The 27346-nt window shown below is 41.7% G+C and overlaps 1 long non-coding RNA gene across 1 annotated transcript; it reads right to left on the bottom strand.

The window, feature by feature from the left end:
- Positions 1-18763: 18763 nt before the first annotated feature.
- LOC120325234 lies at positions 18764-27139 on the bottom strand. The gene is made up of 2 exons (XR_005567128.1): positions 27001-27139; positions 18764-18954 (listed from the first exon to the last, which is right to left on the bottom strand). It is a non-coding gene; the product is annotated as an uncharacterized LOC120325234 (long non-coding RNA).
- Positions 27140-27346: the final 207 nt, after the last annotated feature.

The following is a 27346-nucleotide window of genomic DNA, read 5'->3' as shown; positions in this document are numbered from 1 at the left end:
TCCTATTTAAATCATGAAGAGACAAATTACAGCTCAGGAGTTGTTTCCCTTGGATCAGCAATAAGTTCAGTATATCTGTGGTTTCTCTGTGCCAATAATCAAATACAGAAACAAGTCCCTCGTGCCACACAAAGCAGAGAAGACCGTAGACCCTGAAAACAGTCCAGTAAGCTAACAGGGGATCTGTCCACCAGTGGCTGTTAAACACCAAGGTTCACACCCTACCTGCAGTCCAGCTCTCCCAAAGCTACAGCTGAGCCAAATCCTGACTGAGGAGCACTGAGGAAGGACAATGCCCTCCTCTGCCCTGGCTACCTGTGTGCTTGCAGGACACAAGAGCGAGCAAGATGGTCTAATCCGCTCCAGGTCTCCTTCTCCCACACAGATCCTGGCTGCCCAGGGCTGGACGTGGCTCCGGAGTCTGTCTCACCATCAGAGCTCCTGCACCTCACACACTCTGTGCTCTGTGGAGTTATCAGCTCCTGTTCCACCGTGGTCTGTGGGATCTGTGTTAATTCTGAAACACTGCACTTCTTGTTTGTTTTCTTGTCCCTGCACACACCAGACCAGTGAACTCGCTGTATAAATGAGAGGAACTGTTGCCCTTTGGAGCGTGTACAGTGGAGCTGTGTGTGTGTGTTACTACAAGATATGTGCTTAGCCATCAGCTTCTTTTGTCTCTTTCCAAATGAAAACTAACATGTAATGTATTAAGGATCATTTTCCTTTGCAGTAAGGCATGCTGTGCGTGCTGAATGAATTTTATTCATATAAGGAACTCACTCAGATTTCTTAAGCTGATAGTGTTTTCAGTATTACCTTAAAAGATCTCTATAAAATGCTTAAATAAGTTTTGAAACCTAAACTTTCTTGCAAATACATTTTTTCAAGATGTAGGAGGAAATTTCTGTGCATTTCTGCGCCTACAAATTCTATTGGCATTATTTTATTGACATTGACTCCAGCTTTGTTGCAATAACTCTTCTTATGCTGTATTCTTTGCAATGACTTGGCTAGACTTGCCTAGAAAACCAAAATTAGAAGAACAGTTGCAGTTCAGAAAATATTTATTGCTATACTAATTACATATAAAAGTAATTTTTACAAATCATATATTGCAAAATTCCTCCAGAAAAAAAAAAAAAAAAAAAAAAAAAAAAAAAACACAGTGTTTGGAATAAAACAGCTGGTTACCTTTCAGTTTTATTGGCATGTATGATGTGATTGCATCAAGCCAACTCCTCAGCTAATGAAAACTAGCAAAGCTGTACTGCCTCCAGTACCCACTACTTTAACCAGAAATAAATCTTTGGCTCTTTCATTGTGTGTGCAAGGCAAATAAATTTAGGGGTATTTCTTTTTAAAGATCATTGCTTAATGAGGGGGGGAAAAGACAAAAACTACTTGCTGAAAGTTTTCCCATTTAGGGAAGTAATTCACTCCAGGGACAGCATCTCACTGAGTCCATTCAGCAGATGCTTTGTGTGGTGGTTGAACCAAAAACGTGGGGGTATGGGATGGGAATGGGCAGTGAGCAGGAGATGATCCCACACCTTGAGGAGTCTGTGCAAAGTCTGAATGTTACCACAGTGCACTAATTATTATTTTTTTTCAGTGTACTATTATTATTTTAAAGCTTTCATTTTCTAATTGCTCATGGCTATGCAAAATCCCATCTTTAGTCAGCGAAGTTTTCCCTCAGTAAAACCAATGTCGCTTCTTAAGGCTCCTTCAGGGTTGGAGATACAGGCTTAAACAAGGCAAGACAAAGAGGAAAAATAATGAAAAAGGAAAAAACATGACCTTGTACGTGTACTGCTATCTCTCCAATAACTTCAACTTAACAAGGTTAGAGAAGGAACTCATCTAATCATTATACATTTTTCCTATTTAAAAAGAAAGAAAAGTTCCTCACAATGCCATGGGAATTAATGTAACTGGTTTCTTTTGTGGACAAAAAAAAAATCCCCCTGCTTTTCATTAGCTCTCCATTTTCAGCTCTATACTTTGAAAAACCATATGGGTCATGTCTAATTAAATGTGGACTCCTCTGATAAAGTATTTTTACCTTGTTTTTGATAGCAGCAATCTGTAACTCTGACCTGATCAGTTCTTCCAGATCTACCATAGACATAACGTGTTCTGTAAGGCACACAAGGATGGACCTGTGAGAACTTCATGCCAGCTCCCAGCTGAGCAACGTGCACCCAGCCTGCCCAGTTTGGCTTTTCCCCATCAATGAAATAACTTCTCCATCTCAAGGTACTACTGGTTGGCTGAAATATGTTAATGAAGGTAAGGTACTTAGATGAGTGTGTGGATAGATAAGTGAAAAGAGGATTAAAACTCTTCATTTCATTAATGTCACAGTCTTTAACTGGCACTCCACACTAATAAAATGTTAGAAATATATAATGTACTCATGTCATGTTATCTTTCAAGCAAATGTTAAAAGAACCACAGTAACCAATTTAAAATATGCATGAATACATATAGTATGTTTATATTGGTAAACCCAGTCTGTTTGTACTAGGAAACATTTTTAGCAAATAATTTTATTTATAGCTTCTGTGCAAGCATTCCAGACATAGGTGGTCTGTAAATTCCAGAAGACACTATTTAAAAGGGAATTCTTTAACCAAAAAATGAAACTAATAATATCTCCTTGAGGTGCTAGATACTGCTCCAGCTGATACCAAGTGTTAATCTTTGGAGAAGTGAACTCATTTTTGTTTTGACACCAAGATAACGCTCTATGATTTCACAGTGAAAACATTATCTATCCCTGCTCTTTCTACCTCCAATAAAGTTTTACAAGCAATAAAGAGGCCTAGAGATCAGCTATCTTCTTATTGGTGCCGTTGAATGTTTCCTTTTGATGCCGACCTCACAGAAACCTCCCCAGGGAGTTATTGCGAAGAACACTTTAATGCCACTTCTTAATTTAGGTATTTAGTCTGAGCTGCAGAGTCTGGGGGGTAGACAGTCACTGGGAATGGCATGCTCATTAAAGGGAAAAATATTCCTAGATAGGAGGAAATCCAGGCTAAATCTGGATTAAAAATAACTTTTGTTTTCTGAGTACTGGTTGTTTTCTCCTTGGGTTCTCCTGACTTGTTCCCTTCAGAGGATGGTAATGTGCTTGGCCCCCGTGCCCAGGTGTTGGTGTCTTCCCCAGCTGGCAAAGCAAGAGCTTGTAACAGGCTTCACTCTACGCATATAATGACACTGGAGACAGGGGAACTCCCACTTCCTACCCTAAATAACTCTTTTGGGGTTGATCCAGTTTGTTCTGAGCCAAGCACCATGTCTTTTCTAACTGGTATAGCTTTCCTACTAAAGTAGCAATTAGGAGAAACATTGCCAATTAGCTAATTGCATTTCTCACAGCTGCCTGAGTACAGATTGCCTTATATGTCATAAACTTCTCTACGGTTTATAAATGACTTATCTCGGAAGTATTTCTTATAAGCAATGTGTTCATTTATATTTTAATTCCAGGAAAGTTGTTGGCTTTCCTGTTCCAGCCCATGGAGAACAATGCACCCATCTAGTTTTTCTCAAGGGGTTTGCTAGCCCTACACTCAAAGAGCCACAGCACCCTCCAGCTCTGGAAATAAATCCCAGTTGCTGCTGCACAACAGAGAGTATCCACAGGAACACATCTCCATAAAACCATGTTGCTTCCAGTCTCGTTGAGCACCCACCTCTGCCCACTGTCAGGAACAGGATATGGCTCTATATGGCCTGCGAGACCTGGAGCTACCCAAAATGGCAGTTCTTGGTTTATTATGCTCTTAAGCTTTTAGCTGGAGTGCACAGTCATGTTAGTCACTTCCTCCCCTTCCTCCTGGAGCCTGTTACAGGAAAGGAGGAACAATACACCCTTGGGCAATTCAGTCCTCACCTGGCAGGCGTCACGGGGCAGTGGTGGCACGTGGCACTGGGACACTCGCCCCGGCACGGCTGCCCTGAGATGGAGCAGGAGCACGAAAGAGCACAATGAGGAAGAGCCTGATCTGAGGGGGTGTTCAAGATGCTGCTGCTCAAACTTCCTAAGGTTAACTTGAATTCCTAGGCATCCTCATATCTCCTTGATCCAGCGTAACAAAAGCTGTGGTTACACTGCTGTAATGTTCACAATCTGGAGCTGCAAGAATGTGGCATATTTTTAACTGCTATCTGTCCTACTTCTGTCCGTGTTTATTTACACCATTGAGCAGAAGGTCTCTTCTCCAGAGACATACTCCCATCCCGTGGCTCCCTGTGGGCACAAACCAGACCTCTGCTGTTCCAATTGGCTCGAGCCAGTGAGGGAAGCAGAGGGATTGAACTAAAGTGCAAATAAAAAATGCTTCCACTACAATAATATGGCCTAAGCTTTGTGCACAGGGCCCGGTCTGTGCTCCAAAGGGACTTTTCAGTGAGTCTGCAGGTAGGGTTTGTTTCAAACTGGACCACTTTTCACTCAAAAGTTTTGAACTTCCACCAAGGCCAGGCCCAACTGTAATGAAATCCAAACTTGACGGGACTTTGTAGAGGGTGATTATGTATGAGGTGGTGACATGGAGTTGCAGGGAACCAGGGAAATTAGGCTTTCCTTCAGGTACATAATGAAGAACATCTAGTCGACCTTGACCAGTTCTACTGTTGCTTCCAGTGGAAAATACAGGCCCTCTCATGGCTCATTTTGTCTTTCTAAACCACATAAAATGAGTGATAATGAAGATAAGTGACAAACCACACATGAGGAATCATGGGGCAAGAAGTACATATAAACCAAGTGCCAGAGATTGTTGCTCATCATCAAAAACCACCATAAGCCCATATCCTGTGAGAACTGGAGGAGTTAAACTTCTTTATTCCATCCAAAGAAGAGCATAAATGGTCTTCTTTAACTAAATTGTGGACAGATATATTCTTTAATTCCAGGAAGAATTCCCATGTTTTCCGGAACTGTACTGCTTAACCTTTTTTACCTCCTTGCACTGTATCTTTTTTAATTACTTTTAGTGGCAAAGACGTTTTTGTTATTTTGTGTGAGTTCGGGTCCTGCCAAGGTTTCAGTGCAATTGCTAAGTCCTGCACATACTTAAAATGATATGCTTGATCTGTCTTTCATCTGAAGCCAAGTGGGTTTTAATATAGTTATCTCTTTAAAAGCAGTGTTCCCCCTCCTTTGCTGCTTCACCAAAATAGGGCAGGCAGGAAATCCTTCACCCAACTTTCATTCACGAGCTGGCTTGTAGTAGCTGTTGCAGACAATGAGATCCAAACCCCACTGAAAGCAATAAAAAAAAAAAATCCCCTTGGCTTAAATGGGCATTGCATCAGGCCCAAATAGCTTTCTGAACCTTTATCTAAGTTTTGGGAACTTCCAAAATATTTATGAAGTAATACCACTCCTTGGCTGGCTGAAATGTAACCTTTCATACTTGCAGAGACTGTGTTTTTTACATAGCTGGGTAAAAGGTACTGGAGACCATACTGAGGTTCCTAAAAGCAGAACAGAAAACCTTTATTTTAAACCTGCCCATTAACAGGTAGGGTTTGGCATGTCCCTCTGCACCTTGGAGGAGGATCCCTCACTGCTGGAGCTCCCCATGCTGAGTGGGAGCCTGGGCCAAACACTGCAAACATCTTCAGACCCACTCATTGGCCTCTTGGGCAAATATTCACCCTGGGCCAAGATGGTACGAAAGGTCATGTCTCAAACTTTCCTTTCTGCCACAAAGGGGGAACAGCAGAAACAGTTTTGGGCCCTGTGTATTCCCACCCATTGTCTTATTCCATCTGAACAGGAGGGAGGGAACAGAAGGCACAAGTGATGGTGATGGAGGTGAAAAACTGTTCTGTTTAACCAAGGGAAGAAAAACTATTCACTGTGGGAAAACTATTCACTTCTCACATAAGCCAGGTGATAAAGGGACCCTGTTTGCAGAGCTGTGTTAGTGCAGAGCCTCAGTAGCACAGAGCTACCACTCGCCCAGGTGACAGGGCCCAAGCAGCAAAAACCAAGAAGACTCTCCTGAATTTGTTTTTTTTACTAAAAAGATTTCAATTGTCATTGTGAGGAATTAGGAGACACCAAAAATCTGCTTATAGAATGCAAAGAAAAGGGTGCCAAAGAAAGGTTTGAAGAATGGGAGGGAAGAGAATTGTCCTTAAAACCATGGTATAAGCCCTGCTGTTTGCACTCCCTCACCCCATCAGAGCCCAGACCCTGCTCCTTCCTCATCTAGGCCCAGCTTTCCAGGCTTGCAAAGGCTGGAGTACTCACATTGTGATTTCTAGTTTGGATGACAAATTCCACTTTATTCCCAGGGTATATTACTAAATCACTTTGTGCCACATTCAGAGTGAGTTGGCCTTTTCAGACACCCTTTGCTCCAAGGAGAGACATTTGTATGAAAGTCTGTGCAGTGTATATAGGCATTTAGTAGGAAGATTAATATTAAAATACTCAGCTATCCAATGAACTTATTAGGATAATGCAATGACTTGAGTCTAGATGTTAGAGTTCACCTAAAGTTCACTGACTATTATGGGACTGATGGTATATAGAATAGCTTAATCTTACCGTGGGAAAACTAAAATCATGTAGGGGAAAATTAGGCAAGACATGGAGGATAAACTCCCATTCCTATGAGAGATACCACGGGACATGCCAAAAAAGGCAGAAAAGGAACCATTTACTTCCAGTACAGTGGGAAAGCTGTGCAGTTACCAACACATACAGTAGCCATTTGCCATCCAGATCTGTTTTGTAGACATTTTTGACAAGCAAGGAGGGGGAAAAGAGCAGGTTTATGTTCCTTTTTCAGGCTCACAATGCAGAGGGAAAACCAGAAATTCAAAAGGCAGATCTGTTTTGCAGGCTAGAGATTCCTGCTTCATTTACTGACAGGACCTTTCTAGGCATAAGAGGAGACCTCCCACACCTTAAATTACTGTGCTGAATGGATTTACATTCTGCTTTATCCTCTGCATTCCAGCTCCTGCCCTTAGCCTTGTGATTGTGTGCATGCGACTCTGCCAGCTACACATCCCAGAGAGCTCAGGTCACCCCCCAGCAAAAAAAACCAGACCCAAACCCGAGGGAAAGAAGGGATCCTTATTTAGATATATCCTTCCCAAGTGCCACTGCTTCTCTGAGTGAAATTAAACTTGCAGAAGAAAACATTTGAGAGAAAGTTGGAGCTAATGAAAGCTGCACAAGCTTCTTTGGCTTCACTCATCTGGAGAAGAAAAGTATAGCTCTAGGCAAGCAGGAGCTTGTTGAGCTTGAAGAAATGTTACCTGCTTAAAGGCAGGTAAAATCTGGCATAAGCTGTTAATCCATCATTCAGGTTTTTACATGCCAAAGTCCTGTAAATGTTTTTCTACCACATCCTGTCTCCTCCTTTCCTAGATGAAAAATAATAATAATTTTGGAAGAGCATGAATTAGGCCTGTCATTTTTTTTTTTCCCCTTATCCTTGAACTACATCCTACAAACCCCCCCGTCTCTCAGAGGACGTGATCCTGCACTCCTGGTCAGGGGGAAAAATTCACCACAACTTCAACTTTAGGTGAGACTCTGCATTTTCCTCTAGAGAAAAGCTGAGCCTTCCTCCTTCCCGTCACATAATACTGGCCATCATTAGGATGTTGCTTCAGTCACTACCAGTGACCCAGATGGGGCTTTCCAGCAAAAATTTGGAACATGTTCAACCCCAGGCAGAGGGAGGTGGAAAGGACGAGCGAGGTTGATATTGGTATGAAAATGGGGCAAGGCCAGATTTGAGTAACCTCAGTCTCTGCACAGAAAAGCGTTGACAAAGCAGTCAGCTTGCTGCCAAGGCATTATTCTGGATGAACAGTCCCTGACAGCAGGTTTCAGCACAGCCCACAGCACGATGGGTCTCTTGCTGTGCCCATGCTCACTTGGGCAGCACTGATGTTGCATCCCTTGGACTTTAACATCTGCCTGTGTGCATACAAGCACATCCAGTCTCCTCTGAGTAAGAGAGAAAATTGCTGGTTTTTTTTTTTAACTGTGAATAATAGGGATTTTGTGAAGGGTTTAGCACCCTGTGTTTGCACTCACATGAGTGGGGATGGGCTCCACCACTCATTGCTTTAAAGCTGTGCATAATTTCAGGGCCAGTCCCACTTTCTAATGATAGGCTGAGTCACCATCTGATGGTTGAGACCAGCAACCCAATGACTCTGCAGACATCCCCATTTGATCTCTCCAGAATTACCTCTGCAACAGGCTCCGTTCCCCTTTGCAGAAGTTGAGTCTCACAGCAGAGGTGCCACACCAAACCCAAAGGCAGCCCCCCCTTTCCCACGCAGCCCTACCTGCATCCCTTTGCAGTCCCCTGGAGTACTGCAGAGCCCCTGGTTCACAGCTCACCTCCCCAGATGCAGGTAACAGCTGAAGCACATAACACCTGGACGTTGCAACACAATTCTGCTGCGAGCCAGACACTAAAAGAAATATGCAGGTCTAACAAAACATCCAAACTCCCCAGTGCACCTGCAAGTTTCTTGATCGCTCCTCAGCATTCCTTGGTCAGAGTCCTCAAGGGTGCTTGCAGTCCCTCCACCTGCACAGGGCTTTCCCATCAACTCACCCTTCCCTCAGCCTCATTTCTCTTTGCTTAAGGCCTTCTCTCCTCAGTAAGATAGCTTGTAAGATTACAATATTTTCTGCCCCCCATCCTAAGGAGTGTCACTAATTTTGCCCGGTTTCCAGGGATGTAAACTGATATTTAGTGCCACATTTGCAGGCAGGCTGGTTTTACTGGGGGACCCCCCAGCCAGTAGCACTTCCCAGTGCTCACATCACCACCCATGAGTAAGACCTTCTTCTGAGAAGATAAAGACTGAATAGGAAGTAAAATATTCCCTCATGGAAAACACAGTTGGCAGAGTTGTGTAACATATGCAACCTCTGTTTCTTTGACTTGTCAAACTATGCTTCTTTTCCATTAACTTTATTTTCCTCATAAGTAACAAAGTTATGTGTAACACCTTTTACATGGCATTTGACATTTACCATATCTATGGAAATATGAGCTGACTCCCTGATTTCCTGTTTACTGTGTCACCTCTCTGTGGAAGCATAATCTCAGAGGCATTGGTCAGCTGCAGAATATTTGTCTTCTAAAATTTTATACACAGAAGAGAGCATTGACATATTCTAACTTTAGATCTAACTCAAGACCAAGCTCCCTATAGTGTCAATGCAGCCTCCAGAGAGCAATTCAGGATACCTAAGCTAGAAATCCTAAATTAAGCCATGTGAATGCTTCCCAAATTGTCAAGAACTCCACACTCAGCATAGGGAGAGATCCCAGTATAAGTGAACCAAGAGGAGTCATTGACCTTAAGAAAACCAGGATTTTCATTCACAAATTTAATGATCTTTTGTTAAAGTGAATTCTAGGGGGTTTTAAGTCACTTATGAACTTTCTTCAGAGCTTTATGAAGCTTCATGGAATAATTAAGCAAACAAATCTAGTCCCATGCTAAGTTAATTACATGCCTTGTGGTTTCCTATATATTTTCCTCCCTTTCATAGTTACCTTTTAATATGTCCCCATATTTCTTTCTGACTTTTCTGCATTACTCTCTTTAGTCTTCAGGAAACCCATTATTACTCATGGGACCAAGTAATCAAATACATCTCACTAAGTGCAATTAATCTCTCCAGCTAGGAGGCTGGCCGGGTAATGGCCTTCACCTTTATATTTTTCAGTTGCTATGGATCAGCACAGCTTCAAAATTCATGTGCCCATGTCCCTCTGGTCCCTGTGTTATGTAGGACCTGAAGCCAGGGAGAGTTTCCAGTGTCCTGGGCAACCATGAATTGACCCCTTACATTTGACTATGCTGAAGAAGGAGGGAAGAGAGTATTTCAGTATTTCAACGTTACCCTTAATGAGGAAAATGATTTACCTTCAGGAAGGACAGATTAATGATAGTTGTATTAAGTGTGTGTATTTAAAATGTTAACATTGCAGCAGAATTATAGCTAAGTGCATTTTTATGCAGCTTGGCAGAGTCACCACTCTGGGGACAGGGCTTTTGGTCTGATTTCAGAAAACCAATTCTGGGACCAAAAATGATCATGTGTCCTACAGAAACATTAGAAATAAGATATTTAAATCTTCCAGACTATTTGGAGATATACCTTAAATTTAGTGAAATTCTGACAGTATCTCATGGTATTCTTACCAGCAAGTTTGAGAAACAGATTGGAAATAAACTTATGCAAGATGGGAACACAAAGTGTGAAAAATTGTTCTCAGAGAGACCTATCTACAGCTTCCTCCTAGAAAAGAAGTGTAAGGGTTAGGATGTTCTAAAAGCCTGTTACTGATCTTTTAACACATTAAATAATAACTCATACAATTGACTAGATAATATGCTTTTTAAATCAAGCTAGAAAGTCTGCTATATGCTGGAAATTCATAAAGATCTTATATATTGGGGAAATGAGCAAGAAAGGATGAAAGCGAATAAGAACAAATAGAATTTTCTGCAATTACATATAAATAATTGATTGCACAAATTCAGGATGTGACTGACCATCAACACACCCAGTTCTGCATTCAGGAACCTGAGGTTTAAAGGGCATTGCAAGGTAAGCATGGTCAGGAATATCCCTGTTGTTACAACAAATGCACAAATGCACTTGAGATATAACACCCAGCAGTTTTGTCTCTAACAGGTACATGCACACAAAATCATTTGCATCCACATCATGCTGGGAAGACCTCTGCTGGGAGACTTCATCCTACTTTAGCACTTCAGTTTAAGAAAGATGGAAAGATGTGGGCCATTGGCAAGAGTCCAGAGGACAGCAGGGATGACCAAAGGTCTTGAAAACAAGGACCACTGAAGCTTGAGGACTGTTTAGTCTAGAGAAGGAAACAAAGAGTCTTCAAATATGTGAGAGTTATGGGGAGGGAAGTCACAAATCCTTGTTCTTCGCCATCACAGATGGGACAAGAAGAAACGTTCGTGAGTGGCAACAAGGGACATCCTGCTTAGGCCTTTAGGAAAACTTTCCAGTGGTATGGGTAACTAGCACTGGAAAAGGTTGCCTAGGGAAGCTGTGAAGTTTCACTTATTGGAGGTTTTCAAACTGCTAGCACAGCACAGAGGACAAGTAATCCTCCCCTGGGGCAGAGGGATGAAGTAGATGACCCCCAGAGGTCCCTTTCAGCCTGTTTTCTGTGCCTCTGTGTAAGACAGACAAGAACAAAATGAGCATGGGAAAATATCCTGTAGCCAAAGAACTATAGATCCAGTTCACACTTCAGTTTTGAAGGACAAGTCAGAAATTAATTATCTTTTAGGAAATTCAAGGAAAAATTATGCTCTTGCTCTCCTAAAGGTGTTACATAGCGTTTTCATAGCAATGTAGTACTTCTAAATTATTCCACTACAGTTGAAGCAAGTGGGAGGACAGTGGGAATACAGAGCTACTCTGTGGCTATAGCTTGGGACTTTTAGTATAAAGAGAAGAATCAAATTCTTCCCTATTTAATCCCACAGGGCGAAGCTGGCCCATGCATTTACAGAGGGGTCACCTGGGTACAAGGCCCTTCTAGATGGCTCTGCATGAGCCCTAAGCACAGCAGGTGTTGGCAGAGGTTAAAATCATCTGCAGTGTAGCTCGTTTCCCTACCTGGAGGGACCCTGAGACCTGCTCACCAGTCAGGGCTCAGCTGAGGCCGCAGGACACAGGAAAAGCCCTGCCCTGTGATGACTTTAGCTATGTGGAAGAAGCTGCAGAAAGTGTGATCTGCTGCTGGAGCAGAGAATAAATTGCAATATTTACTTGGGATAATATCTCCTCCTGAATGTTGGTGGACGTGAATATTTGAGCCAGTATTGGGCATCTGAGTGCTTAGACAATTATTCGAAAGTACTTAACCTGCTGGACATTTACGAGCAGAACCAGCAGTAAAACTGGTCAGACAAACAGCAAATTGAGAGGTTTACAAGCTGCTACGTGTGACCACGAGTAGTTTAGTTCTGAGGATGCAACCTTTTTCTACATTTCCCTCGTAAGCTATTTACTTGCATAAAAATGGAATAAAATATAAGTATTTTTGACTACAACTTACCCTGTGGGAAGGGTAGTCTTCCAACCCTTTTTGAGTGAAGCTCGTGCTGTTCAACTTGGAATGAAGATAAATATTAAAGTAGCAACTCAAAGGAGAAAGTTAAGCTAGGCTGTTTATAGATGGCAGCACAGTGACTAATCAGTATTTGTAATGGTCTCACCACTCTGATGGACCTAAATACCTCTGGAAAGCTCTTGTTCATGCAAACCCATGCAGTTTATAGAGATTTGATTTAATGAGACTGACATTCTGATAACCATATAGAAAGTGTAACACAAGACAGAAGGACAGAGAACGTTATACAAATGCAAGGATATTCTGAAGCCGAAAATGGGGAATAAGAGAGGGAAAAAAATCACCCTTCAGAATTACCCACTGCAAAGATGATATTCCTTATGTAAGTGAAGAGCTTACTGCATTTCAGGCATTTAATTTTTATTTTGGTTTCTTTCTGCAGCAAATATTTATAGCCCTCTCTTTCACTTGCAAGAACATCCAGTGGTATTTTAAAAGGATTTCAGTAAGCAGTGTGTCCCTGTTAATATCCACGTTGCAATCACTTTGACTCAGTTTTCTGGGAGTTATTTTTTCTCAGTGATGGCAAATGAAAACTTCTGCCAGACTGAAGCAGATCTGTCAAATGGGGGTAAACAGAGCATCACATTGACAAGCCAAATGCACTTATAGGTATTTTAATACATTTTTAGTTCAAGTCATATCAATACACAAGGAGGGGGAATTGGTTTAGGTGCATTTTGCATTTCTTAACTGTGGACCTGCAGTCATGTTTTGATGCTGTTCTTCCTTATTCTGCTACTGAGGGTACGTGCAGACAATAAGCATGTCATGTTTTTCCATTCAGGGTGTTCCCTGAACACGCTCCAGGCGTCACCAGAAAATTAGAGAAGTGCAGCATGGAGTGGGTGAGAGCAGGGCACCTGACATCTGAACCTCATCTATTTTTGTGCACCTGGTGAGTACCTCTCAGTCCACACTGGGGTTTCTTAGATCTTCCGGAACTCAGGGCTCAGGAGAGCACTCAGGGTGCTCTGCGTTGCTCAGTGACTTTGAGCACACGTCTTGGGGACTGGCCATGGTCATGGGCAAAGGTGGAGGTAAAAAACAGACCTCTGTGCCCATCTCTCTCATCAATCACTGCCCCATGGAAAGCACTGCTGAGATAATGCAACTGATATCTGCAGCTCATTCACTCATTTAAACCCTGAGAGGACTGGGACCCAGTCCTTTCCACAACCCATTTACATCCCTGCACCAGACCAAGGGTCCATTTCAGACATGATAAATGGTGGTGATAGATCACGTTTCATTTCAGTATCAGGCAGGTTAAATAGCACCAAGCTATTATAATTGTTATAAGAGGGTTGTTCTGTTTTGGAAATACGGTAAAACATTTGCAGCATTTTAGGGAGGGCTCATTCCTCTGAGTTTTACCACATAGAACAGGATAAATAATTTAAACAAACATTTTGAACAGTTTTGCAAAATGCACTTAATGAATTATTCAATGAGCTCTATTTGATCCTCTTCAGACACAATACTGCTGTCAACAGCAATACAGAACTTTCTAAGTAGGTCTTAAATATTCATTTTTCCCCATTTGAGAAATAATGTGTACTCTATCCTATCACCCGTGTTAGCATGTCTTAAAGAGAAATAGTTTCACAAGTTGTCATCTCTGCCTGTATTTGTGTTAGACTTTAAATTTAAGATTAGATTATCTCTTACATATATTGTTTTTAAAGATAAGTGTAGGGAAATGTTTGCTGTGCCAGTTAAAACCATGTCTACAATGTAAAAATGAGTGCATCTCTGCATTCGAATAGTTACATAAAAACACAAGAGAAACAATGGAGAAGGAATGGCATTCCTGGAATGCAGTCCAGATGTATATGGGCTGGGTAAGGCCAGATAAAGTTTTAGAATAAACTCTGCAGTAATAATCACTTAAGACAAAAGGTCTCTAAAGCTCTAATTGCTGATGTAATCCCAGGGTTTTAAGGCGAGATGTCTGAAATTTAGATCAGAAATGAGTGCTGTGTGATTTTGCTGACAGATAGTGAAAAAAATTGTGGCTGTTGAAAGGGGAAGCATGAAAATGGATATTCCCCGAATTTCACATTAGGGATGAGAAGCTGCTGGAAAGGAAGCAAAGTTCCCACTGAGTTCCTGGGGGATCAAGATTGCTCCAGATTTACATTTAATATCTGTCTGATGAAGGCAGTTTGATGCAGGATCCTGCAGAGAGAAGAAATAAAGGCACAAAGTGGAACAAAAGCATGGCATTAGACTTTACCATTCTTTTTTTCTTTTGCCATTCTTTTACCAACCCTTTTTCCTTTACCTATTCCGTACAGCTCGTGGCCAAGGGAGTTTCCCCTCGCAATCCATTGCTTGTAGGGGGGAAGCAGGAAAAGAGGGAGAACCTCCCACGTGACAGCTCTGACTCTCTGGTTCCTGGACTGGTTTCATACAGGAATCTCTTCTTTTTCTGATTCTGCAGCAGCACAACAGCCCCACTGGGGTGGAACAACTTGGAAAACCAATGCACCACCACTGACTGATGCAGTGACATGTAGGAATGAGGGGACTGCCCCTTGAAGGCCAGAATGTCCCCGTGCCCAGCCAACAGCCTCAGGCCACTGGCACTTGGAAACCTGAAGGGTCTCTAGTTCTCCTGGAATAAAATAATGCAATGAATTCAGGTAAAATCAGACCTAATGTGGAATGTCCTCAAGCCTCCGGAAACAACTGACATTCATTTCACGTCATACCCCTGGCCCTGACTGCACCATATCCCATTTTCTGTATTTCCTTCTCCCATAATGTCCCATGAATATCAGATGGAGAGATCTGCTGGATATTTGGCTCCTACCTGCGGCTTGAAAGCCAGAAAGGAACTGGAGCAGGCAACAGAAATCTGACTCAGAGTCTTGTCAGGAGAATGCTTCCTTACAGGAACAGTAACATTCACTATACTTAAAGAGATATTATAGTAACTGGAGATCTTTGGAGAAAAAAAGTGTATTGCATATGTTTATATACAAAAATTCATTTATACACCAAACAATGGGTATGTTACATGTTATAGGAAGGACAAACTTACTCATGTCAGGGCCCATATGCCCTTCTTCAACTTGTATTTTTCTAACTTGAAAATTTCTGACACCTGTTAGCTTTTCTTCCTGAAGAAGTATCTCCTCTTCCAAATACAACTAAGTACAAAAAAAAAAAAAAAAGGAAATAAAAAGAAGAAAAACATTGCAGCTTTTACCAAAAACTCTCAAGCCTGTATGTGATATGTTTTTCTTTCAAGACAAGGTGAAACTTTAAAGCTTCTGAAAGGAAGTTAGTTTAACCTCAGCATCAGAAAGCTTTGTTTGCACATTAATGCACCGGTGTTATTTGAATTACAAGAGCACTACAGCTCCTGCAGTCTAATGGCTTAAAAGAGCCTGAGGATGCCAGACTCCTGAGGGCCTCTGCTCTCCATCTCAGCTGTTTTGTTTTGAAGTCACCCAAGACTGCTATAGAGCCAGGAAAGGACCCCAAATCTCCCACATCACCTTTGTCTTGCTACCCAATGAAATATTATGCCTGCTGGTGCAACACTTGCTGAATTTAACTAACACATGACTCTGCAGCAGACAGAGAAACTGAAGATATCCCTTCCCCGTGCAGCAATTTTCCTGGCTACGGACATGGCTGCTCATTTTTTATTCTTGCATTTTACTAGAATTTGGATTAATAGCATCCAGGCCATGTAAAGACCATCATCTGCACAAATTGTTTGTGGTTTGTTTTTTTAATTGATGTTTTCAGGCAACAAGTGGACAAGCGACAGTGGTCATTTCTAATGCATGTTAACCCTGAATTTAAATCCATATGTCTAGAAGGTAAAGGCTGGAATGCTTTCCCAGAGTCCCCACATTAACAATATCACTACAAAACTCATAGGGGTGATTATATATTAATTTTCAACACAACCCCTTAGTAATGAACATGAAGTGGACTGATGGAGATGTAGCACTGATTTTTAGCGCTTCATCAGTTTGCTAGTTAATACAGAGAGGCTTTTTTAGTCCCAGAAGTAATGAAGTTTCTTGCTAATTTTACACATTTCTCTTTACTGTACATAATTCCCAATTCCCCATCCTTACAGAAATGTGTCAGACGAGCCCTTGCTGATGGGAGACATCGGTTACATTGTGGAGGTATTGTACTAATTGAATTGCTGTGCATGAATGAACATATGTAGAAGCTACACATTACATTAAGTGTCTCTTTAATATTTTTACTGGAATGGTCTGCAGCAGTTCCTTACCCTGTTCAAAGACAAAATGTCTAGCTCAACAGTTTACTCCTAGGGAGCATGCTTGACATCCCCCTCCACTTAACCCCGAATCACAGGAACCACAGTCTAAGGTAAGAGGGCAATTTAGTCCTGGTCCTCAACAAGTCTTAATAGTTCCTTTCTTCAGCAGGCGCTGCCAAATGTGGTCAGATGCATACCTGGGCGGAGGCTTAGAAGTGCAGTTGGCTGCCTGCAGAGCACTACATTGGCATCCCTGAGCTTTTGGAATTTTTCAAATGCTGCAGAAAGAACTCAGGACAAATTAAAAAAAAAAACAAAAACACACAAACAAAAAAGAAGAAGAGGGAGAGAGAGGAAGAAAGCAAAAGGATGCCAAACAAACTTCAGGGCCATCTGGATGAATCCTCCTGAGTAGGATAGGTAGTGAGGTGTTGGCGCACTCTCACCCATGTGCCTTTCCAGGGGAAGAACCCAGGGACTTGACCCTGTTAGATTATATTTCCAAGAAAGATTTTAAAGCAAGAGTTAAAGTAGAAACGTCTGGAAATGTAACATCCGGTACAGAGCTAGGGAGTATTTTAAAGAAATGGGATGTCAAAATGCATGGCTTTGTATCTCTATCTTCCTTAAGCACAAACTACTGAAAAGCTCTGTCCTTCTAGCTCACACAGCACAAGTTACAGCTTGGTAAATTTACAGGTCTGCTGCCTTTGCTGTCTTTATACACTATCAGTCCAACTCCAGCTGATTCTGGACTGAGATTAGATACAGCCCTGCTTTCCATCTGTGCTGATAAAATGAGAGAAACTGAAATGATTTCTGCAGTCTTGTAAATCCATTTCACTTGCTGTTTATCAAGAGGTGGCAAGAGCAAGGAGAGAGGCAAAATCCCCAAGGTCACTCCAGCACACACCATGCCTCCTTCTCCCAAAGGACTTCTCTTGCTCTCTCCTGAATTGGTTCATGTGGAAAGAGAGTGGAAAAAAAAATGAAAAGAGTACAGACATACCCAAAAGAAAAATAACAAGACCATGTCAGATTGCTTTATGTTCCCTTCTGTAAGAACATGCATGTTCAAACAAGCTCTGCGAAAGTATTTGCCTTGCTTGCTCTGAACAACGGGGAAGAAGCTCCTGTGTGTGAGGGGAAACTTTACTCAGATTTGGATCACAGACTTTTCTTTTAAACCAGGAGGAATTCTGGGGGGTTAGGAGTTACAGGATTTGCAGGGGTTCATACCTAATGCTTACATCAAATTATATCTCCTAAGGAGAACTACTATGTGAGACCTGGATCCACTAGAGTATATGCCCTGTTATACACCTATATGGAAGTTATTATAACCTTTCTGAAAAAACAGATTGCTTTCCAGGTATCCTAACCTCCATGGAAATTGGATAATCCAGGATACTGAAATGCAATTACCCAAACCTCTACTGATACAGGCTGCCATCTATTTTAAAGTCTGTTTCATATTCCATGAGATTTGTTTTCAGTTCCTGGTGACAACAAACTTTCTTGTGAAGTCTATCTGGGTCAAGCTTTCAATCTGTTTTTATGAAAAAAATTTACTTGGGAACATTGCAATGTGATGAATGTGAGCTTAAGTATCTGTCAGTAAAAGCCAATTCATTCTTCAGTATCAATATGGATTCAGTTTTGCTTGCAAGTTGTACTAAAAAGCTGAAACATACTGATTCTCCAAGTTATACACACAGAAAAAAAAAAGGCAAACAAAAAAAAAAAAGGCAAGTTTGCAGAAACTTGGCACTAAAGTACTTAAATCTTCAGAGTTTGTGGAGTCAGAGGTGCAAAGCCACAGCTGGAGTTCTGTAATCTCCGAAGCAAATCAATACAAAAGATAAGCACAGAAGACATGTACAGATAAATGAGAAAGTGAAATGGAGGTACCCAGGTCATCCACTTTGGAAACCAAACCGTATAATGCGATGGATTTCGATCTCCTCCTTGGTCACATGTCTCTGCTAAGGCAGATGCCTGCAGGGCCAGGAATGGAGTCAACAAATAGGTCAGAAAGCCTGAATTTCTACTGTAACGGCCTGCAGGCTTTGCTGGTCAGCCACACCAGTGCTGAGTAAGCAAAATGCTGCAGACAACATGCTTTGCTGTCTTGCTCCTCAGAATGGCTGTGGCAGCTCTGTGGTGTTTGCTTTCTCCCAGCCCCGGCAGGAAGAACATGCACTTCCTAACCTGGCCCTGCAGCAAACTCATCGCTGTGCCTTGGCCAGCAGATGAGGGAGATAGGCAGTATCTGGAGAAATCATCTCTGTTTTGTGTTCTCTGTGTGTTGACATCAAAGGTTTTAATAGGATGAGGACAATAATAAGGATAACAGGACAGCTCCCTCTGCGTGTGGTTGAAGACTATCCCGGAGAAACGCGAGGTGATCCGTGTGCAGGCAGATAAACAGCAGCTGCAAACTCTGCAGACACCACCACAGATGGAGGTTAGCAACCTACGGGTGTCTCAGTTCTGCAAGAGGAGAAGAAGAAGGGAAAAAACCTGTAAATTGGAGGAATCACAGTGAAAAAGGGAAAAATAAACACCGAGGATGGAAAGTTAATTATAAAAGTATGTTGCAGACATTCACCAGCAGTGAAGCTTTCTCATCTGTTAAAGAACACAAAGTAAATGTTCACTTCAGAAAACCACCTGGGAAATGCCAACAAAGGCTGGAAAACACCATGTCCTGCCTTTATTTGCAGGAATATAAAGATCTTTTTATCAGGCATTCTAATCTTGCTTAACGTTTAATAGGACAGTGTGCCGGGATATCCACTCTGCTATTTACTATTTAATTAATTTGACAGAGGTCCAAAAATACTGAAGGCAAAACAGTGTATCAATATTTACTGTACTGATTCACTGGAATTAAAATACTGTAAAAACATAACTGTGCACAGACACCGTTTGTCTTGGCCAATAAAACATTTTGAAGGTTCATGTTCAAAACACAGGTTTGGAGTAAAACTATCACTGAAAGATATTGATCAGGCTGTTACGTTCCTAGCTTTGTCTGATACCACAAAATATTTTGAACTTCATTAGCTATGGGATCTTAATGATCCATCCAGGGTTAGAAAAACAAAGGGTTACATTGATAGCTAAATAAATATTGCCATTAACACACTGGCATCTGGAGTCCCTGTTGGCCAAAGCTGGACATTTCACTAGAAATATGAAGTGAAAAGTGGAAATACAACACTGATTTTTAATATAGCAGAATCTTACCAAATTGTTTCTCTGCTGTCCCTTCTTTTCTCTAAACGAGAAGAAAATACTAGAACTGGTGAGTTCTGCAAAACCAAAGTGGTGCATCAAAAGCCAAGTGATGCATCAAATGGTAGGGGATTTGATCTGCATTATGCACAGAATGAAGAGGAGGAGGGTCGCTGGTGAGAGCTAGAAGAAAATTCCACAAGCTTGAGAAATAAATGTGCAAAGAAAGGAGTTGACCAGAGCAGTATATAAATACTAATCCACCTTTCTCAGGAAGGCAGGTATCAAGAGTACATCTCAGCCCTGTGTTATCTTTAAAAAAAAAAAAAAAAAAAAAAAAAAAAAAAAAAAAAAAAAAAAGATAAGAAAGAGATATGGTATCTTTAAAAAAAGAGATACAAACGTTTCTGGTTTCTGATTGCCCACAGCAGGGGTGAGCCATTAGGCATCAGTCCACACCTCTGCGATGGCCTGGTTGGGACCGTCAGTCCCTGCCTTTGTGGTAAGCACACATCAGTGTTTTTCTTGGTTCACGCCTGTAAATTTGGGCAGTTAGGCAGGATCTAAATCAGGTCAAGGGAACTACAGTTCCCCACTGCCCTGGCTGGAAACCAGGATCTCCAGACAGGCAGCTGCAGAGCGCAGGGGAGTGCGCTTGTTTAGCACATTCCTGAAGGGCACTGACTATCTATAGCCATTTTCAAGTGGTTCTCCTCAAGTCAACCCAGGAATGTGCTGATGGGCTGTACAGGTAGGGCCAACCTGGCTGAGAGGATGCAGGACCTTCAGGGCACTGCCAGGAACAGAACGTGACCCTACAACCCTTGAAGAGCTGGAGGGAGGAACGTCTGCAATGGGAAGCGTTGCAGGCCAGTGCTGCCCTGCAAATAATTTGTTGTTACTCCTAAATTAAACACACTTAATTCCTTAGCCCTCTCTACTTTGTGTCAGGAGCGAACCTTGTGTAATCATATGAACTAAAATGAGGTGACAGAGGAAGAGAGGGATGCTGGAGTGCCATAGAGAAGCCAGAATTCACACCAGCTGGGGAGGTTGTGCTCTGCCTTCCGGAGCCTCTGGCCTGAGCTGCAGCAAGCAGTGCTTCGCTCTTGTGCCAGATCACTGAGCCTGAAGGAGGAAATAGGTTGGTTGAGAAACTGCTTTTCAGAGAAGAGCCAACATCCTCCAGTACGGAGCACTTAGAAAAACTTTGCATGAATTAGCAAGTAAATGTGAGGCTGGAACAAGTAAAGAGGGACAAAACTTGTCAGTTTGTCATTCATGCAATAATCCTGTCAAACGTGAAAGTTACTGAATTGGTGAATTTTGGCTTTGTTTTTCAAAGGGAGGAAGGAAGAGGGATGTTTTACTTTGTCTGTGCTGCATTTGTGTTTCTTCCAAACTGGAGAATCAACCCTGTTATTTATGATTATTTTTCATCTTTAGAATGTCACATGCAAATTTAGGATCCTCTGTGAGTGCCACACTAATGTGCAGCATCTGAACATCCCTATTTAGTTCACTAACAGGGGCAACAGATAAATTCAATTCTTTTTACATATTGAGAACAACCACTATTGCCAGTTTTGATTCTTCATGAATTTAAAACCTGGCTGGAATACAAATCAAATCATAATCCTATCTTTTGTGAAACAGTCCACATTTTTTGCCATCAATCTTCAACCTGGGTCTTGTACAAAAAACTTCATTCCAAAAAGTCCATTAGAGTGTCAAGATCTACTGTTATGGAAAGATAAAGAACTGTTCGAATTACCAAAAGTGCTCTAAAAAGAATTATCCATCTTCTGATTCTTTGAGATGGGAAAACTAAATTCACCCCTGTTACATATACATATGTTGCTACAAGAAACACTGGAAAACTCACACCAGACTGGTCTAGGTGCCAGTCATCTTAGACCCCTATGAGAAAAATGCAAACAGTTAGAAGCATAAGTTATTGCCTTTATGGTGACAGAAGAGGGACCCAAACCAAGAACTGGAGCTCTACAGAGCAGAAGAAATGACACCTTGATTGTCACCCAACAAAGCATCTTTGTCTGAGGGTTAGTGATCTCACTGGCAGGGCTCAGAAATGAGTCCAAGTTTTCAGGTTTAAAACTGACACAGAAAAGCACATAGTTTCTGATCTGTGAAGCCAGACAGAGGAGCTGTTATCTGAAACAGTCCACAGCGTCTGAATAATCTGCCAGACTTAACACATCCTGCCTCAGGAGTCCAGGTGGGAAACTTTAAGAATCAAAATGAAATGCAAAAATACCTACTAATAGTTCAAGTAGTGCGTCATCAACACCCTGCAAATAAAGATGTTAAACTACACATATCCAGTGTAATCACTATGCCAACTGGAAAAAGACTGTAAGGATAGGTTTAGGGAAATTGGACTTCCATGACCTGTCCTAATTAGGGCTAGATCAAAAGATGGGATTAGTTTTCTTCATTAAATAAAACAAAGAGATAGAGTGGGTTGTTGGCTGTAGAGTTATGGAAGAAATCCTGGGTGCAATACATGAAGACCATCTTGTGCAGGAGGAGTAACCTGCATCCAGGCACTGATCCGGATAGATAAGCAAGAAATTCATGGAGAAAAACACACCCCATCTCCCTGGGAGGACGTCATTCCAAGATCAGAAGGATCCAAGTTCTCTCCTCTTTAGACACTCTAAAGCTTTTCTGGCAGATATTCCCTCCTGTCAGCTGTGCCAGGTTCAACCACTTATCACAGGCTGGAGGGGGATGTTTCCCCACATTTATATTTGGCACGAGAATTTTCAGCTCAAAATGATGGAGCTGTTACAGAGGTAGTGCTTAGGAGAGCAGCGTCCTCCCAGATGGCCTCATAAAAGAGGGAGAGGATGAACTTTTGTCTCACTGGCTTGGAATTGCCAAGTCGGCAGAGCTAAAGATCAAGTTTTAAAAAGAAAAGGTCACGTTGCATCATAGAAGTGCCTCCCTCCCCAGTACAATAGACAGCCTTAATCCAGCACCACTCAAATCAACAAGAGTTTTTCCAATGACCTGAACAGCAGTGAGATCAAACTTTGACAACACTATATAAAGTCAGGGAAGACAATAGGAAACTTTCTAATCACTGGGATGGGCTTTATAAAAGTCCCTAAATGACTAAGACATGAATCTATGACTGAAGAGAATAAATCATAAGAGGGATAAGAGCACAGTGTTACCAGTAGATGATTTTACATTAGTTTAATATTCAGATTTCCTAGGTGTGCAAGCAGTGATGTCTTCTGTAAAAATTTTGAAAGCAATCAGCAGTTAGGTGAGGTTTTGCCTTGCACACTCTTCTTTGCAAAGGTTTATAGATACCAAAGCCAGCTCAAAACTGCCAACAGCCAACAGCAGAACCTGATCCTGAACCACACAGGGTTTCCTGGTAGGACAAGTGTTAATGGTCTGTCATGCACCAGCCAGACAGAAACTGAGCTCCCATCAGAGTGCTGGTCATGAGAAGCTGGCACATAACCTCTTTTGGGGGCAGTTAAAAAGGATGGATAATGCATAGTGTGAGTGCTGCTTTCCAGCCAGATGCCATTCAGGCAAACCAGGTACCTCTTGCAAGAGGCTGATGCTGAACAGCCCTTTGTGCTACACAATTGCATAAATCTTTGCTGTTTAACAACAAAGCTGTGGGAGTTTTTACCAAAATAAAGGGAAAACCAAACATCCAGACAATCCTCCTCCCTTTCTCCTTGCTTCCCTTGCCTGCAGTAAAGCATGATCCACTAGTATGTGATAAGACTTGAGCTTCTAGTTAGCTGAAAATTGCCAGTTGGAAATCAAATCCAGACAAATCCAATGGGAAAATAAGAATCTTCTTTTAACCAATGCTGGTTAACCATTGGAACATCTTAGCTTGGGCTCAGTATGTATCAGTAGACTTGTAATACACATTCCTCTGGCAACCTGCTAATATCCAAGTTGGGAAGGGTCTAGGGTAAAGTTTGGGAAAAAAAAAATTAATTGATGGTGGACCCAGATTCACAGAAATGTGTTCTCAGAAATGAAGCCAGTTTTCCAGCCAGAGCTGGATTTTTCCTTCAGCTGTTTCCCATAGTCTTTGTGGCAAAATGCTTAATCCATTGAATTCAGCCTAATTTTCTTTTGGGCAAAGTTACCCTGAAATCACAGCCCATGCTCTTGTGGCTGACATTTCGTCTTCTAGCAGGGGGTTTCAAACCACAAGGATGACAAGGTCACATGTTACTAGATTCATATATATTTCCTACTAACAGTCTCTGCTGAAAGATTTGTAGTTTGATTTTGAGGTTTTTATTCTGTGAGTTTATTTGGAACACTTTAATAGATAGGGCATTCATTGAAATATTCTGTATCAGCCACAAGCTAATTCAAAACTGATGATGCCTGTTACACAGGAAGGGTTATCTCAGCTGTACTTTATACACAGAAGTTACTTCTTGTACTCACACAGGAACCTCCCTACTCTGAGGCAGATGCAACATGACTAATAGGCTCATCATGACTAATAAGTTAACCCCAGTTACAGCACATCAGTCAAATCAAGTATTGCTTTTCACCAGACATGACACACCATGATGTGTAAGGCTGGGAATTTTGAAAGATAATGTTAGTGATAGACGACACCCTGATGCAACATCTGAAAATGCAATTTTAACTATCTCCTGGGTAACCAGGTGGAATTTCTGCTGGGAAGCCTTGGGCCAGGATCTCTGCTGAGTCGCCTGCATCAGGTGTTCATAAGGATATTGATCTGCAGTGTCCATCTCATCTTGTTACACAAGGAATGTTTTCAGAAGGTCAGTCAGACAGGTTGTTTTTCAAGATTATTGGGATTAAGGTTTGGGATGGAATCACGCCTTAGGTAAAATGCTTGCCAAGATCAAACCTTTGAATAGCTTTTAACTAGGATTAAGAGATGAATAAAACAGGAAAGAGCAAACATAAGCACTGAGTAAGAGGGTAGGTTAATGTGGCTCTGGAACAGGGAGTTCCTCGGTGGCTGTCCCAGTAAGACAGGCCAGTGAGGACTGAGAATGGAGGGAACCCTCTGATGTCATGGGAAATGGGTGCACCTAGCTGAAGTTAATGGCAATAGTTAATTACTGCCATAAAAAGGGGCTTTGGAAGCAATGGGATATTTTAAAAGCAAGAATCAGATGTCTGGTATTTTTCTGCCATAGCCATGACCCCATTCTACCAGTTCTTTCACATTCCACCCCAAAATCTGTCACTCCAGGTAAAGAAATACCAGCTTTCCTTTAACCCTCACAGCCCAAGCAGTGGGAGTTATGGTCTCACCCTTGAGTTTCAACACACAGAAGCCTGCAAATGAGCTGCAGATAAAGCTGAAGCTTTGTCACAAGATCATCAATGTCTCTTAGACAGCTTCAGTTCCCAAGTTTTATGTGGAAACCTCAACTCTTTGGCATTTCCAGATACTAAATCCCAAAGTGTAGCGTTTGGACTGGCACTGGTAGGCAGTCACTGGTTTGCTGCTAATTACAACCTCCAGGTGTCTGTGAAGATCACTCTAGCTTGTGGTATTCATGAAATGTGCAGAGTGAGAAATATGCAGGCTGAAGGGAACATTTTCTTGTGACCTTTACAAATTTAAATGGTGATGTGGTGGTCACAGGAATGGTCAATTTGTTTTGGGGATCTTTTCTTCGTTTTCACTGCTGCTCGATGCTGTAAGGCTAACTGGTATAGAAGTTAATGGCAAAAAACTCTCCTAAGCTGCAGTTAAGTATGACATAATGAGGACATCAATTAACTTAGGGCAAGCATTTATGATTAACTATAAAAATCACTAGCATTCAGTGGTGCATAACAGCAGAAGGAAGACAGTCTTCCAGACCATTATTTCACTACAAGGTCATAATGTCAGAGCAATTTTATAGGTGTCCTGACAGAGAAAATATAAATTTCCAGTAGAGCTTTTATTTTGGGTGTTACTACACTCATAATATCAGAACAGGCAATTAACTTCTCATGTAAGGCTCTATAGATGTGATTCTGCCTTCTCACCCTTTACTGAAGCAGCAGAGGAGATATTACACACTAAGGACCACGACTGCCAGCCAATATTACTGCGTAGTCTGGAGATAAATATGCCTTCCATTCTGATATTTACCAAGAGGAGTAGAAGAGTTATCTACAGATTCATGTATCTACAAACCATCTCACAATCTTAGAAAGGGAGTCAGGGAGAAATCTTGATAGGAAGAAGAGATTTATGGATGTTTCACCCTGGATAAGAATTTGCAAGATGATGAGGTAGCAGGAAAGGCAATTCTGTTTAAAGCTGTTTTCCTTCAGAGAGACCTTGCAGACACAAAGCAGAGGAAAACCAAGCTGTTTGTGCGATCTGACTTCACCTGGCCAAGAGGCCAACCCACAACTGATAGAGGCTTCAGTATCCAGCCCAGTCTGTGTTCTGGGTAACTAATGATGAGAAAGATAGGGACAAGCTGGAGGGTGTTCAAGAGTTTTGCAAGGTGAGAGGAATTGAATTATAGGAAGAGATTATAACAAAAATGAATTATTGCTCCATACCAGGTCTGTGCCTAGAGCAAACCTTTGCATATATAGAGTTGCACTGATTTATGTTAGCAAAAATTTAACTTCTAATGTCCTTATTCACTTCACACAGAACATTTTGGTCCTTGGATGATTATAAGGAAATCAAAGTGAAAGTTGACTCTTATCAGAACAGGATCTTCACAGATAATCAACAGGAGGAAGTCAGTTTGGTTCTCAAAGTGCAAAAAGCTGTATCCAGTAGCAGAGATTTCTGCAAAAATTAAGAGGGAGGAAAATCATGCAAACTGTCAGTTAAAGTCTCAAACACTGGGATTTAATTAAGACCTAAAATCAAGAAATGTTGTTTGTCTACCAAAAGATTCACTGGCCTGAGTGAGAGCTGGACATGCTAAAGGCTGAGCAAGGTGTCCTTAATCTGGGATTAAGTGTCAACTCAGCAGCAGAAACACAGCTAAACACCTTGATAATGTAAAAAGTAAGAAAAACCACAACAGAATTGAAGAATATGCCAAGGAGAGAGGGAAAATTATGTCTGCATCACTCACAGATACAGATATTAACAGTTGTCCCCTCCAACCCTTAGCAGACTACGTGTTGTGAGCTAACAGGCCACTAGACTGTGTAGAACAATAGCTCATCTCTGTAACCCACTGCTGAGCTTCTGATCAAATACTGCTCACACAGTACTTAATAACCATTCCTAAAACTGCACAGAACATTTTGTAAATGGAAGTGTACCGTAACGTGCCATTGCAGGTGTCTCGGTTGCTCTGAATAAAACATCCGCCACGAAGGAAACAAGTGTAGCTCAACATCTAAATAGCCCAGACAAGCAGTAACAGCCAGAAAAATGCATAAAATTCCACTTGCAGCAGCTGCCAAAAAAATAAAATAAATAAAAGCAGACTTACTTCACCCATTAAATCCATCAGCCCCTAGGAGATCCATTAGAAAAACCTACTCTCCATGCCCCAAGGGTCCCACTCCCCAGGATGCTCTGTGCTGTGGCCAGAACTGCCCTACCCAGAGAACAGTAACATGCAGAGCTGTCTCCTTTTCCTCATTCTGTGGGAACCAAGTCTCC

This window comes from Pipra filicauda, unplaced genomic scaffold, assembly GCF_003945595.2.
Source record: "Pipra filicauda isolate LSUMZ 115617 unplaced genomic scaffold, ASM394559v2 scaffold129_size2064235_pilon, whole genome shotgun sequence".
NCBI lineage: Eukaryota > Metazoa > Chordata > Aves > Passeriformes > Pipridae > Pipra > Pipra filicauda.
Note: the sequence above shows the minus strand (reverse complement) of the source record. Positions and strands in the feature narration are given on the sequence as shown.